The 14,417-nt window shown below is 43.8% G+C and overlaps 1 protein-coding gene across 4 annotated transcripts in view; it reads right to left on the bottom strand.

Moving 5' to 3' along the window:
- The window catches only part of COL17A1 (collagen type XVII alpha 1 chain), a 94,710-nt gene extending 83,670 nt beyond the window's left edge, over window positions 1-11,040 (bottom strand). For 2 of the 4 annotated variants that reach the window (XM_084841987.1, XM_084841989.1), the window contains exon 1: window positions 10,928-11,039. The gene's annotated coding sequence lies outside the window, so the exon portion shown is untranslated. Of the gene's footprint in view, window positions 1-10,923 lie in introns of all 4 variants that reach the window. The other 2 variants (XM_084841990.1, XM_084841988.1) reach the window with 2 other exon arrangements.
- Between the last annotated feature and the right edge of the window lie 3,377 nt (window positions 11,041-14,417).

Genomic DNA, 14,417 nt, shown 5'->3' with positions numbered 1-14,417 from the left:
AGCATCGAGAATTCATGCAAAATTTATTTCTGATAATGCAGTTGACTGGGGAATGCTGTGATTTAATTATCTTTTTAGCTGTTTTAATTTTTAAATTGTAATTATCTGTTTTCATAGTGGATGCAGTTTAATTTAAATGTATCTTAAATAATGCTTTGTGAACTTATTTCAGCTTCCAAGTATTTTAGATAATTGTTTTATGCCATATTTGTCCTAATTTGTTTTAGCTGCCTTGTATGTGAATGGCCTGTGGCCCAAGCAATAAAAACTGACTGACTGACTGACTGACTAATAAAGAAGAATGACTTATTAGGCTCAGCAAAGGACAGAAAGGGGTGCATGTTCTGCCAAGGGTGCACCAAAAAGAGAAGTAGTGAGCTGGCAAAGAGTGGTGATAGGGCATCATAGGTTTTGATGGGACAAGATCTGTCCTTGCACATGCAAGATGTTGGGGAACGGTGGTCCCGTAGGAATTTCATTGTGCTTATCCACAACTGCAATGCTGGTTGTGGGCACCTATGATTGCCCTCAGTGTGGTTTTGAGGAGGCAAGTAATTTTCCAGGGAAGGGCAACTATTCATGACCACCACTACCTGTCCCTATAGTGCCACCAAAGCATGGAAGCTATTTCGGTTAAAGAAAAACTGCCAGCATAGTAACTCATGGCTACACATTGAACTTTTAACAAACTCAGAGAGCAAATCAGATGGGCACTATCCAGCAAACATTAAACCCTTTTATGTCTCTTTGATTTTAGTGGGAGGGATTAAGCACATCCTTAACTCTCTGATTAAAATCAACAGAGCTTTAGGGCATTTCTACATGAGGCTTTTATCCCACACTTTTACCGGGGCTTCTACTTCCAGATTCTTTGCGGGATTAAGATCGGCTCCTTTACACATGCTTTTTTTCCAGAGTTTTTCTTTCTCTGCCTTTCTGTATGTTTCATTATACAGCCATTAGATAGTATAGTGGTATAGTGGAATTGCACAATTACACACTATAAATATAATGCCATTCAGAAATGGCACTTTCCTCAATCTAAAAAAACCCCATGATAATGGTTGCAAAGCACAGGAGAGGCCCTAGACATCACGTATGGGATCTGCAAACTACTGTGAGTGAGCAATCACAAGCGCACAATAAAAGCCTCATGTAGAAAGGCTCTTAAAGTGCTTTTAACTTTATCGGGAGTGTGCCCATGATTTTAAAATTCTTATGCAGAGACATAAAATTCTATAATGGTCTCCCAGAACAGTTGTAAGGATGAAGAATGTCACTGGGTTCAAGATACTGGCCAAACTGAAAAAAACCACAGTTTTTAAAGTGATGTTCAGTTATTGTCTTGATTTATGCCCCTCTCTAACACGCACTCTTCCTTGGGAGCATCAAGGATTGCCACATGGATAGATTACAGGCTGAAATGGAGTTGTGGCCCACTTCTAGCCTTGTTCACATGAAAACCATTTGTGCACTGAATAGACATAGGGGAGAGTGAGGTTGCAGTGGCCAGTCTAATTCCTAACGTATGCACATTCAGAAGATTGCATTAATAGAGCCTTTAGGGTCTTTCAGCAATTAGGAATCCTGGAAAAGCAGAGTTCCCAAATTCATGGCGAGAAACCTATTTGCCTACAGGCATAGATATGTGCATGTAGCCTCTACCATCTGCTGAACCCATGGAGGCTGGGAACATGAACAGTGGGTGCCATTCCATACACCCCCTCCACCCACAGACATTTAATGAAGATGGGAAGAGGGTTACAGGTGCCTTTGGGATGACTATGAGAATGATTTGGCCATGCTTGAGGACCTTTGGGAGGGGCTATGGCTCAATGGAAGAACACAGGCTTTGCATGCAGAAAGTCCCAGGTTCAGTTCTCAGCATCTCCAGGTAGGGCTGGAAAAAAATCCTGCCTGAAAACCTTGAGAGCTGCTCCAGTCAGTGTGGGTAACTGGACTAAACAGACCAATGGTCTGATGCAGTATAAGGCAGCTTCCTGTGTTCCTACTGATCGATAGATTTAAAGTTGTGAAGGAGTTTCCCCTCAGGCCACATTAACTAAAAGATGCCCACAGCAGCCGCTTTGTGTCTATGCTTGTACCAAAGTAAAACTTGTGGCATTTCTTATGGGATGGTACATTTACTTGTTCCTCGATGCACATTGTTTCCATGTAGGAAAATAAGATTTACATAGGAAGTGGCTCTCAGGCTAAATCTACCCGAATCATCTAAATCCACCTGAATCTCTTTCCAGCTCACCGCTGTGCCCTCTTTCTCCAGGATAAGGGCTGCTGGAAGCACTCTGGAAAACCCACAGCTTCTTAAACCTTGAGTCATAGGCAGAGTCGTAATAGGAATTAACACCAAACAAGCTCTGACATTGAAGGAAGATGCTTGAAAGATGAACCCAGAAGGAAAGAACAAAAAAGCCCTGAAGCCAAACCCAACCCAGTCTTTGGCTCTTCACTGCATCCCAACCTCACTATTTGGAGTTGTCTTGCATAGGCCTCTTATGTATGCCCCGTCCTTTGCTCACAACTGGCTTTGAGGATTCAAGAGATCCAGAATAGCAGGAACATCTTTCAGCCCAAGGCCCAGATTCCACTTCGGAGAAACTCTCAGGGCTGCATTTCAGTGGTGAGTGGCGCCAAAGGCAAAAATGACAGAGCCAAAATATCAAACATACCTGCATATTTTAGCTTAAAGCTCTTACTGGCAATAACTAAGTCTTAGGAGAGGCATTTTGACCTTTTAGAATGGGGAAAAAAACATGCAAAGGTCAGGAAGCCACCAAACAATCAGTAGCGGGGCGGGGGGGCAGAAGGGAACTGGCTATGGGAAAGGAGCATGGTCATCTTGGGAATCCACCCATATGCACTGTCATTTTTAGCCTATGGGGGAAATGCACATTTTGGCCATTTTTAAATTTTTTTACATATTTTTCTATGACTGAATTTGCATAACATTCTGGAAAGTAAAAAAACTGGTCCACAAGTTTGCACAATCTGTGCAACTTGGGGAAAGCCAGTCGGATTCATAGAAATCCATACTCATTTGATTCTATTGCTGATTTGTCCAACATCCCTAGTCACCATCTCTCAGCCTAACTTACCTCACAGGTTGTGAGGATAAAACAGGGAGGGTTATATTACCCTGAGCTCCCTGGAAGAAGTGTGGGATGAAATATAATAAATAAATTTCAATTGGATCTGATCATGCATTGCTGTAAGGTGGAGAATCCCCTCCCGCCGCCCCCCACCCCCGAGACCCAAAGACAACAACATTTTCAGGCATTTTTAAGGGCCAGACTCAAATGTTAACTTAAAAAATAATTTAAAAACCAGAGGTGATAGGACTCAAGCCTACCTAAAAAATCATGTTCTCTGACCCCAAAGCCCTATACTATAACAGCAAGTATGCATTTGGCAATGGTAACTCAGTAGCCATTGGAAAAATGACACTGTACATGCTCAGTCCTCTAAGTTATTACTCGGCATGCTCCTGGGCATGAAAGGCAGGTCCCAAGGCTGTGATCTGGTATCAGTTAAGCCCCTTATAGAGTACCTTGACTGTATGCATTTATTATGGGTTAAGTAAGTTAGTAGGCCAGAGGTTTTGATTTCTACACAAAACAGAAGACACCTACATCCCTTAGTTCCTTACAGCCAACCTACATGATAACCATTTACCATGTAGCTGGGCAGGCTTTTTCTTTACTCTTGTGTAAGCCCATGTGGCCCTGATTCATAAGAACATCAGAAGAGCCATGCTGGATCAGACCAAGGGTCCATCTAGTCCAGCATTCCATTCACACAGAAGGCCAACCAGCTGTCGACCAGGAACCCACAAGCAGGGCATGAGTGCAACAGCACCCTTCCACCCATGTTCCCCAGCAACTGGTGTACATAGGCTCACTGCCTCTGGTACTGAAGGTAGTACATAGCCATTAAGACTAGTAGCCATTGATAGCCTTTTCCTTGAGGAATTTTACCCCTTTTAAAGCCATCCAAATTGGTGGCCATCACTACATCCTGTGGTAGCGAATTCCATAGTTTAACTATGCGCTGTGTGAAGAAGTATTTCCTTTTATCTGTCTTGAATCTCCTAGCAATCAGCTTCATGGGATAAACCTAGGTTCTAGTATTTTGAGAGAGGGAGAAAAATGTCTCCCTATCCATATTCTCCACACCCCTATCATGTCTCCCCTTACCCTTATTTTTTCCAAGCTAAACTATCCCAGATGTTGTAACCTTCTCTCATAGGGAGGTGCTCCAGCCCCTTGATTGTTTTAGTTGCGCTTTTCTGAACTTTTTTGAGCTCCACAATATCTTTTTTTAGGTGTGGTGACCAGAACTGTACACAGTATTCCAAGTGTGGTTGCACCATAGATTTGTATAGGGGCAGTATGATATTGCCAGTTTTATTCCCAGTTCCTTTTCTAGTTATGCCTAACATGGATTCAGATCGGGACCAAACAAAAAGAATTGGCAATTGATGCAGAAACCAACGTAGAGTCTACACTGGAGCCCCTTTCATTTCCAAGACATTGCTGTGCCAATATTTCCCCGCCTCCTTCTATTGCTGCTATGTGGTCACACATTAATGAATACAGCATAATATCCACTATATTTGTAATCTGACCAAGTGCTGCATGGCAATGCATAATGCTGTAACGGCAGAAGTAGCAGGAGTTTGAAAGGTCATGTGTGCTTTGCTATTTGTGTTTATAGCACAAGCACATGCCACATGTATTGAGCTCTTCAGCTGCACAAGCCAGAGTATAATGCTGCAGTTGCAGGAGAAATGGGAAGTCATGCTCCCATTCCAAGTTCCCTTACAAAAAAAGTCTGGTAAAATGCACAGCTGGGCAGGAATGCACGTTTTAAAATAAAGTACACAGCTGTGCAGCTATGTAGGTACACATTGAAAATTAGTTCCCCCCTCCACACACACCCCAAATGTGGTTGACCAATAGAAGGAGGCAAAATAGAGGACAAACATGGATTCCTGCTCACAAATCCATTCTCCTGGCTGAGGTCAAAGGTGAGGGTAAGGAAAAATGTTGCCAAAGGGGTTCTACAGCTTTGAAACCACTGCCACCATAGGAGGTATGATACCACTATATTGGAACACATAATTAATAGCACATGGAAATTGCAATTGGTGGGGAAAAGTCATAAAAGTGGTCTGGAAAAAAGGAGAATATTGAGGGAGAAATAGTGTCAGGACAATGGGTTGGGGAGTGTGTCATGTGCTGTGCAAGTGGGCCAGATGTTTTAACAATGGGGGGGGGATCCTATTGTAGATTTCCCCTAAGAAACTGCAACACAACAATACTTACATTTCCTTTAAAGATCACCTAAGCAGGTGTGTTTATTTAAACTATGAAATGCATTTGACTGAATTATATTCATTCTAGGTATCCCCACTTAACAGCTAAATAGGAACAGAGCATTATTCTTTCAAAAGAGTATTTCTAATGAAGTAATAAGGGCAAAAATACAATTTTCAGCTAAACAAGACATCAGAGATTATCTGCACTACAAGGAGCAAGGGAAACTAGGATTTTATCTCAGAGTTCTTCAAATAGAAATGATTATTAGTAAAGATGTGATACAATTATATTCAAAGCAAGTGATTGCTTCCAACACCAAGGAAGCATGAACACCAAGACTGGTGCTAGGATTTTACACTACTAGTTTAGGGAAGGGAAAGGTAGAGCACATGCTTTATATGCAAAAGTTTCAGTCCCTGGCATTTCCACGGATGGCTGGGAAAGTCTTGTCCAAAACGCTGGAGAGCTGCTGCCAATCAGCACAAACAATACTGAGCTAGATGGACCAATCGTCTGACTTGGTATAAGGGAGGTTCCTAATCTGAAGTAAGGACCAATTCTGTCAATGCATTTCCGTTCTGTTCAAAGGGAGATGGAGACAGAAACCTCGCTTGCCAGGACTGAGCCTCAAACACCATTTCATAATCAATGGAAAGAGGGAGAGAGAGCAAGGGAGAGAGCGAGCAATAGTTTAAGGGTGCAATCCTATGCATGTTTAGACGGAGAAAAGGACTACAACTCCCAGCAAAGCTGGCTGGGGAATACTGGGAGTTATAGGCCTTTTCTCTGTCTAAACATGACAGAGAAAATGCATAGGATTGTGCCCTAAATCACTGGGCCACCGATATTTTGCTGCTCATTCGTAGCAAAGGAGCCAGCTCACAGCAGCTGGATTGGGAAGGTCTGTTATTGCTTGCCTCAACAGCCAGAAAGCACAGTCCTCTGAATGACACATTTCCCACGGTGCTGGGTGGAAGGCACAGCTCTGCTCCCTGCTAACATTGCCTTCTTGATTCCAGACTCCAGGAAGACTTGGGTTGTTTACACAAGCGAAGCAATGTCTGAGATTTTCATTTCCTGCCTCTTTGAATAGCATGAAAGGGCCTCAGTGATGTGAATGTATATTTGGGTTTTAACGTGCCTTTCGCTTTCTACACTGCATTAACCATCCAGAAGTGGTAGACTAGATACTTCAACGAGCATCCAACTTTTCATAAATGGTGCTCATTTGAGTCTGTCTTGTCTTTTCTGTCATGTATGAATGCTATTACTGTGGGACAGCATTTGGAAGAAAAATCAGACATATGAGCCAGCCAGTGTAAGTGTTATGCTTGCATTACAACTGGGTTTAAAAACAAATTTCAGACTCAAGTATGAAAACAACCTCAGTTTCTAAGAGTTGTGCCCACCCATCTTCACTACTGTCTTATATCTGATGTGGTGTGATACACCTTACTCATTCTTCCTCTCTACATGGAGTCTGGATTGTGTAGCTCTGTCTTGGGGCACTGATAGTTAAAGGATCATAACTTTGAAGTAGGCAGGATTTGACATCCTGGTTTCTTCAAGCGCCATGATCCTTTGAATCATCTCTTTTTGAGACCAAGCACTGTAGACCGCAGAGACAGAACCCCACCCTCAGATCCTTGCTTTCATCTCTTCTCAACCCTCCAACCTGAGCAATGGCCAAAACCCCTGTTATGAATGACCCAGATCAAAATTCACAAAAGGCTTGGTTTTTTTCAGAGCCTTTTCTTTAGCATTCCCTATACTTTCAACACAATAAAGGCAGCAATCTTTTTGTCCTATGAAGTGCAGAAGGCTTGGTACAAAGGCAGGATCCCTGTTAATTTCAGAAGGAACCCTTAATAGCCTGTGGAATAGAGACGTACACCCTATTAACACATTCATTTATAGCGTGGAGCAAACAGAGAGCAAGTTGGAAGAATACTCCAAGTGCCTCTATGATAATGGGCACATAGATTCAGTGAGATATGCCACAAGACTTAACCACTAAGACATGCTGCCCATTACAGACAGCTGATGGAGAATCCCGACCAGCCAACCTGGGCAAAATGCCTTCCTGATCCCAGATGTAGCGATTGCTTCTTGGAACACACCTCTGTTATGTTAAACTGGTTAGAAACTGGTCAGATTGCTTCTCATAATATACCTATGCTACATTAAACTGGTTAAAACTGGCTGCAGTCCAAGAATGTGTGTGCTACAGTCTGTGCCAGCTCCTGCCATTCCAGACAGCTACTTCCCAGTGGACTGACCCAGAATCAGCACTGGCTGTGTGGTCCATGCAGCGACTTCCCACACTCATCATGCAGGTGCCCCAAGAGAAAGGGGACCTGAGGCCTATCTCCATGGGCAATTTGCTGCAAGCTGGCTGCGTTTGGAGGTCATTCAGGGCACATGAAGTTATGACCATCCCGCAGCCACCCCAGAGATTTCGCGGAAAAAACGGATTTCCTGAGACTACTTTAAGTCCGATTCTTTTCCTTAAGTCAGGTTCTCTGCGCTATAGTTGTTGTGTGCTCCAACCCCTGCATTTACCTTGGGTATGCTAGCCATGTGTGCCTTTCATCGTGACCTTGGTCAAGGGGTGTTTCCTGTTCCTGTGTTTCCCATCCCTGTGTTTCCCAACACAAAACTCCCACTGTGGTCAATGAGGCTTGTTCCCTAAATGCACACTCCTGAAGTTACTGAATTCCCATCCATCGAAATAGAGCATTTAGGAGCCTTAAGGCACTAACTAGACCCCTGGAGAAACTCCCCTAAAGGTTGTGAAGCACTAGGTCAAAGTTGCATGTCTTTGATGTCTGGTTCATTGCTTTTTGGAAGTAATTAATGAGCAGCTTCAATTCTTCACAACATTGCATAAAAGGAGCTTGGTGGGGAGGAGAAAGGGGGTTAGAGAGGGGGCTGGTTGGAGCCAGGGTACATCAAGTGTTCATAGGGTTAAACACAGACTGGAGTAACTCCCCTAAAAGACTGGTATAACTTCCCTAAATGCTGTGAAGTGCAAGGTTGAAGCTGCGAGTCTTTGATATTTGGAAGTAATTAATGTGCCACTTCGATCCTTCTCAATGGGAGCTTCAGGGGGAAGGAGAAAGGGGGGTAGAACCTGGATGGGGTGGGAAAAGCCTCTCTTATTGTTTGAGCAGCCCCTGCCAGTCTGATAACGTTCACTTCTAATCCCCCCCACCCCACCTGGAAGTATGTTCCTGTGAAGTGACTTATAATGCTATGGTGCGCTCGTTCATGGGTCCCTGCGTGGACCAAAGCCGAGTCCTTGAAAATCCAGGTAATCCTCCATTTGCTTCTCCTTCCGTTGTCGTGGAGATTCTCCCCCCCACCACAGCTTTCCCTCAAACACTTCCTTCCTGCTCTGCTAGTGATGTGCTAAAACACCTGACCAAGAGAGCAGGAATCCATCATTTGGTCAAGCCTTTAGAATTCTGCTTTAAAAAACCCAAAGTTAAACAACCTGGAAGACAAAATCTTTGGATGGTTGAGAATAATATGGAGGAATCTACTCCATGCTCTTGAACAAAGGATGGAACCTCAGTAACCACTGCCTCAATCCTATTAAGTTGAATTATCTATAAGATAATGTATGTGCCACAAGTTGGGAGCAGGAACAAGCAAGAAGCAAGATTCCTCTAGGAATCAAATGTCTTCAGGGCAAGGAATATGTTCAGTACAACACACCCAGGCAGCTCAGAGGAGTGATCGGTACTGTATTTTGTAGAAGAAAGCAACAAAGAAACACATCAGAAGCCAAAAGCTAACCTGCCCTGCAGGGATATTCACTCATGGTCCCAAATAGGATCGTCAGACAAACTTCGTCCGTGAAAGCAAAATGATGCACTGCACCTCTTCCTCAAGAAGAATTTCTCGCAGCTCCTTAACATAAGACTATCCTGTCTGATATTCCCTCTTCAGTCACGTTTTCATGATGCTTCAGAACAAAGGGCAAGGGGAAGGGGAGAGATGTATTCCCACCCTTTAAGCCACTACTGATATACAAAGTTAAAACACAACCATAACCCTTCAGATCAGTTTAATCTTAAAATTACCTGGTTATATACCCTATATCTTCTAGGAGGCTACTTCAATGGTTTTACTTCTGGAGTAGTCAGCCAGAAGCCTTCTTCTGAAAACATTTGCCTGTATGGCAGTTTTCCCCAATGTGGTGCCCTCGAGATGTTTTGGACTTCAGCTTCCAACAGCCCCAGCCAGCATGGCCAATGGTCAGGAATGCTGGGACATGTAGTCCAAAACATCTTTGGAGAGCACCAGGTTGGGGAAGGCTACTGAATGGTATTATCTAGCAAAAGCGCTAAGCATTTATCAAAGCATTTAACAGTGCAATCCAATACATGTCTACTGAGACATAAGCCTAATTGACTTCAGTGGGACTTGCTCCCAGTTAAGCGTGCATAGGTTTGCCACCTCAGTGTTATTTTTCCCACTTTGCAGATAGGGGAAACTGATAAAGAAAGGTGAGGAAGCATGCCCAGCATCACAACTAGAGTGAAGTTGCAGAGACAAGAAAAACACACACTTAAATGAGAAAGTAACACCATATTAGGAATAAATTGTGACACTCAGAAAATCCTTGTCTTAATTATGCTAATTTTTGAGAGTTCATAACTTCTTAGTTGTATACATAATGACAAACAAGTATAGTAGTTCTGGATAAATTACTCCCTGCTGATGAAAATAACTCTCCCTGGCTCACACCTATTCTGTCTTTAAAAGTTAACACAACATTCCTTTGCTGCAAAGGAGTCACAAGCATTTTTGGAGATACAGGCAGTATACACAGAAACAGAATTCACATCTACTGTCCAGGGAGCCAGCACATAATAAATACATGTTTAGAATGATGTTGTATTGTATCTACTTTTCAAGCAGTTTATGTAATGCATCCTTCTTTGAAATGATGTAGGCAGTCTTTTATCCAATGGAGGCTGGTGCTGGTATCAGTGGGGCGGTGAATCTGCTCTGGGTTTCAGTCAGAACTCTAAAGGACCTACCTTGGATAGCTCTTTTAGAGTTCTGACTGGTTCTGACTGAAACTTGGAGCGGATTCACCGCCCCACTGACATCGGAGCCACCAGCCTCCACTGCTTTATCCAGGATTCTAACACAAGCGTATCTACCCACAGCCATAACTATAACCTTGTGAATATCTTTCTAATAAAGCTGCAGTCCTTTGCATGCTTACCAGTAAGTAAGTCTCACAGAATCCAGTGGAATTTACTTTCAAGGAAATATCCATAGGACTGGGCTGCATGTACCCGATGGGAAAAAAAAAATATTTATCCTGGCTTGCATTTTTCAGAGTTTTGGGTATAATGTCTCCTTCAATGCCCATTGTAAAGTTATTTTGTCCTGCAAAACTGAACAGGCCCAATGTGCATTCTCTACATCAATAGTTCCTAGACATTTTAATATAGAATGAGCAACCAATGCAGTGCACATAATTTGCCTGAGACTTGAAATGGAAATCTGATGGAGATATACTAGAAAGTGGTTTCTTTATAACTGTTCCGCTGTCTTGAATTACCTACCTGAAGTGCCTCTGCTGGTAATCCTTATTGTTTGCTTTCTACCCAGATTCCAGATATTGTTCCACAAGACCCTTTACACAGCTCTCCTTCAGTGGGTATGTTGTTTCTGTGTGATCCTCAGAGAATGTTGAATTTGTCTTGTATTTAATCTATTTTACCCCACCCACAAACACGTATGTTCTCTTTCCCAAATCTTTTCTCCTAAACAAGTCCTGACAAAGGTGTGTCATGGTTTCCTGCCTTATACTCCACCCTATCAATTATCTGACACAGCGACTTAAAAAAATCTGCCTCCAGGAATCAAATTTAACTGCTGAGAAGAAAAGCATCAACCTACCAGCTCAAATAGAGCGACCGTTTGGAACGCAAGAAGAGTCCTGGTGGATCAGACCATAGGCCTGTGTGGTCAAGCATCCTTTTTCCTACAGGGGCCAACCAGATGCCCATGGGAAGCCCACAAGTGGGACACGAAAGCAACAGCAACTGGTATTCAATGGCAAACTGCCTCTGAACCTGGAGACTCCATAAATTCATCATGACTGGTTTTATTTATTTAAAATCTCTCTGGGCCACCTTTCAGGGCAGACGCCCTCCCAAGGTGGCGTATAGCAGTAAAATGCATAAGACCAATACGATATTAAGAGCAATCAAAACACAATCAAAACAGTAAGAACACAATAAAAACAGCAATAAAACCCGACAAAAACAACAACAGTAATCATATTAGGAGAAGGCCAGAGTAAAATAATATGTCTTCAAGACTTTCTTAAAAGCCTGCAGTGTTGGAGCATGGTGGAGCCCCAATGGCAACTTATTCTAGAGGTGTGGGGCTACTGCAGAAAAGGCCCTCTTAGTGCGGTCATCCACCTAACTGCCCTCACGGGTGGGCAAAAGAGAAGGACCTCTCTTGCTGATCTTAAAGTGCAGGCAGGGTGACAGTAGCCATTGATAGACTTATCCTCCATGAATTTGTCTAGTCCCCATTTAATAAATGGAGACATGATCAATATGTGAGATGCCACCATACAGATAGGGAGCTACAAGGGACCAGTGAGATCATGTAGTTCAACTGAAAAGAAAAAGAAAAACAGGAAGGCACTAGAGGCAGGGAGGAAACCTCCAGATGCATACTCCCAATCAATATTCTTCTTGGTACTTGGAGGTTTATTCACCCTTTTCCCATATACATCAACCTTCTGTGTGGTAGAAGGAAAGCTCAAACTTAAAGCATTCTGACACATATGTTACAGAAGCCTCCCCCAACTTGGTGCCCCCCAGATATGTTGGACTTCTACTCCCATTATTCCCAGCCAGGACTGGCTGGGAATGATGGGAGTTGCAGTCCAACACATCTGGAGGGTGCTGAGCAGTGGAGGCTGGTGGCTCCGATGTTGATGGGGCGGTGAATCCACTCCAGGTATCAGTCAGAACTCTAAAGAAGCTTTGCACCTTGGATCAGTCCATTAGAGTTCTGACTGGTTCTGACTGAAACCCAGAGCAGGTTCACTGCCCCACTCACATTGGAGCCACCAGCCTCCACTGGCACCAAGCTGGGGAAGGCTGCGTTATAGGAATGTCAATTATGTCACAGAGGAGAGAATCAATCTGTAGATCATCTAGTCCAGTCCTCTCCACAGCTAAACATGTCAAAGCAGATTGGCCCATATTGTCCAGGTTACTGTATGCCATTAGCAAAATTGACCAATATATACCATGCCAGACGTGTCTATAGGACAATGAAGAACGTCAGTGAAACAAACTCCTATTGCTCTAGTAAGGAAGTTGTATCCAGTGATGCAGATAAGGGAGGAAATCTCAGTGAGGATTATTAGCATCTTCATTGTGTATCTGAGCAGCATTTGATCAGTTATATTTTGAAGCCAGGTGGCCATTTCATAGGAACAAACCATTGCAGGTCTACAGGATGTCTTTAAAAGGATGTCAGACAAATTCCTGGAGGAGAAGGCTATCAATGGCTACTAGTCCTGATGGCCATGTGCTGCCTCCATTATCAGAGGCAGTGTGCCTAGGTACATCAGTTACTGGGGAAACATGGATGGGAGGGTGCTGTTACAGTCATGTCCTGGCTTGTGGTTCCCTGGTTGACAGCTGGTTGGCCACTGTGTGAACAGAATGCTAGACTGGATGGACCCTTGGTCTGATCCAGCATGACTCTTCTTACATTCTTATGTTCTTAGTAGATTAATGGCCCATCAAGGCCACTGCTGCACCTCTGGTCACTCCATGGCTGATACTGGATCCTATAGAGCCTGGGTGGGTGACTTTCAGGGGTCAGGAGGCCTTGCTGCCCCCCTGGTCCCCACTGGAGACTGCACTCCTGCTACTGCCATGTTGCCAAAATTTGGCAGTGCAGCAGTAGCAGTGAGGAAAAATAGCCTCCTTTTAAAAACCAATTCAGGGTTTACTGCTGAAATGTGGTGGTGTGGCAGTGTGAGAAAGGGGGCTATTTTGCTTTAAAATAGCCACTGTTTGCCACCACCACTTCACTGACAAATTCTGGCAGTAAACCGCCACTTTTGGCTTTTAAAAACAAGCTATTTTTTCTCACAGCTGCCACACTGAATTTCAGCAGCAAATTCAGAAGCAGGGGTGGCGGGGGCAGTGAGAGCTGCAAAAAAAGGGTCAGGGACCCCACATACGGCCTGGTGGCCATATGTTGTGCAACTCCACTATAGAGTAAGTGTCCAAGAGCAAAGGATATGAGTGGAACATTCTACTTCTTTTTTAGTTGACACATTGAACTCATAGCCTGCACATGGTGTTCTTAGCTTTTGATTTCAACAATTCTGGTATTTGAGTGTGGGCAGGGGGTGGAGCTTAGGGTCAAGGAACAGGGCCACACAGGGAAGCAAGTGTGAGCAATCCCCAAAGATGCTGCTTTTATATCACTATGCTGTTCTGTCACCAGCCACCAAAGGTCCAAGACATTTCGCTGCCTGAGGCAAAGGACAAGATGGTGCCCCCTCCCATTCCATCTACAGAAACTGACTAGACTGGCAGTTGACACTATCAGCCCTGGTGACAGTGTCTTTCACCACTCCTGAGGGCAGCAGGCTAACTTCAGGGGCACAGGACAGGTCATGTGGCACAACATATTGCTGCCACCCCCCATCATCTGTCACCTGAGGCAGCAGCCTCATTTGGCATCTTCCTAATGGTAGGGTTGGCCTTGCAGTCACCTTGCTTCTAATGGCTCAGCAGAAATTGTAGGGTATGGCTACAGAGAAACCACTCACATGTGTCCTGCAGTCTCACATGTAACAATGTTTGAGATGATGTGTTACAGCCAGACTAGGAAACCTGGTGGGATATTGTGCACACACTTACTACGGTGGAGTATGAGTGAAAATGATGCTGCTGACTTTGATCATTGCTGCTATATATCTGGGCGGATAGTGCTACTATCCAGGTTAGTCACTAGATGGCACTAGACTTTATTGTCGGTGAAGTCAAGAGTTTCCTCTGTCCT

The sequence above is a fragment of the Heloderma suspectum genome, chromosome 3 (genome assembly GCF_057233095.1).
Source record: "Heloderma suspectum isolate Gila_16-S chromosome 3, 16-S_ref, whole genome shotgun sequence".
Lineage (NCBI taxonomy): Eukaryota > Metazoa > Chordata > Lepidosauria > Squamata > Helodermatidae > Heloderma > Heloderma suspectum.
The sequence above is the reverse complement of the archived record's forward strand: the minus strand, read 5'-3'. Positions and strand labels throughout refer to the sequence as shown.